Below are 2,020 nucleotides of genomic sequence, written 5' to 3'. Positions count from 1 at the left end.
TTGCAGAAATTACACACTAGATTTAGGTGTTCTTAAAGAAAGAAAAGAAATATTTGGCTTCTCAACAATTAGTTATTATATAAACTCTAAAATCAGATAAATGCCTCTGACCATTTTGGACATCACCCTCGTATGATTTTATGAAACCGGTTCTCTTATAGCTCTATCCATTACTCCCTTCATTCCACAATATAGTGCGGCCACATTTCTCGAGATCCAAATTTGACCGTAAATTTAACCAACAAGATCGACTGCGGCGGGAGTAAAAATTATACCACTGAATTCGTATTTTTGATATAATTTAGTGGTATAATTTTTGTTCCCGCCGCAATTGATCTCGTTGGTTAAATTTACGGTCAAACTTGAATCTCGGAAAGCGCAAGTGCACTACATTGTAGAATGAATGGATTAATTAATAAGATTTTTTTATAAGATCAATTAGTTTTTTCTAGAAAAGGAGGATGACCCCCGGCCTCTGCATCTGGGCGATGCATACAACCACTTTATTAATTATTCTCACAAGACCTTACAAAGTCATATAACAATAAGACTAAAGCCGCCGTCTAAGCAACAAACTGTCGCTACACCTATCCAGTTGATGAAGGGGCGCAGATAGCCTGGGCCTAATACCAAACAGACATCGCAACCAAGCCTAACATCTAAGACCTGGGACCCCACCCTAGCCACTTGCCGGGTCTGGGGCACACACTGGTCCGGCGTGCTCTCAGAGGCCACCGCCGCCAACTGCCACCGCTCCATCTTCAGAACTATACTGATGCATCAACCTTGCTCGGTCCAGCTATCGTCGACGCCACCACGGCGCCCAACGGCACCTCCTCCCTGCGCGCAAACAGCTGATCACGTCGCGGTCGCCACTGATACACCTCGGCGCCTTGCTGCCAAGTACCACTAGCCGACACAGCTTTAAGTCCTTGGAGGATCTGTCGTGCGTAGCACCTGCTGACCAGGCATGACCAAGCGTAGCACCTGTCGGTCAGGCATGAGTTGACATCTCCACCGAAGCTCCGTGCAAGATGAAGCCGCTCCACCTCCTGCCTTTGACTTTCAGCGCTGCTCCACAAACGATACTCCCAAGAGAGAAACGACACCGCAGTGCCGCCATCGTCCGGTCTGGAACACCAGATCCTAGGGTTCTCCCCGGAGCAGTACGAGTGGGTCGACGGTAGTCACATGACGATGCCTTTATCAAGGTAACGACGTGGAACGCCGCCATCGCCCGCCGTCGGCTCGGTTTTCACCGGCAACTACGTCTCCCCGACTCGCAGCTGGTGCCAGATGACGGATCCCGAGATCCGAACACCAAGCCTCAGGCCGACCACCTCTGACGGAAGAGATGACCACCACCGTCGGCTGCACCGGTCAGAACAGATCTGATCGGAGGTGCCGCCAACGAGATCACCACGCGCTCCACGCTGCCGTTGCCGATCTGAAGGCAGCATGCATGCCACCGCAGCCAAGCCGGCCGCCGCCGACCGCAGCCACTGCCGACGCCCGAAGGGCCATCCGCAGCGCCCGCAGCCCTGGCCGCCGCTTGTGACTGGGCCGCCTGTTGCGCCAAGCCGTCATCGTTTGAGGACGGGCCGGCCTCCCGCCGCCTGCTGCAGCCATCCGCCGCGCCGCAGATCCCAGATCGATTGCGCCACCACACGCCTTGGACCGAGGTCCTGGCAGCCGAGGAATACGGACTCGAGCGCCCAACCAAAGGTTACCCAAAGCAAAAATTGCTACCTCAACTAGAGGAAGAGGCCGTAGAACCTACACTACTAGCACAAGACGAGGCTGACCGGCCACCTCGTGGCCGGGATAAAACGACATATCAGACCGAATACCAGCCCGCACCCCCACGCCAGTTCACTACGGCCCGGGGCAATACCCAGGACCTGTGAGACATATTGGAAAACAACGCAGGACAACCAAGATCGATCTATGGATCACGGGGGCGCGCCACAGCACATGACGATGATCGTCATGCCGGATACACTAATAATAAGTCCGGTCG

The sequence above is a fragment of the Triticum dicoccoides genome, chromosome 5B (assembly GCF_002162155.2).
Source record: "Triticum dicoccoides isolate Atlit2015 ecotype Zavitan chromosome 5B, WEW_v2.0, whole genome shotgun sequence".
NCBI classification, from domain to species: Eukaryota; Viridiplantae; Streptophyta; class Magnoliopsida; order Poales; family Poaceae; genus Triticum; species Triticum dicoccoides.
Note: the sequence above shows the minus strand (reverse complement) of the source record.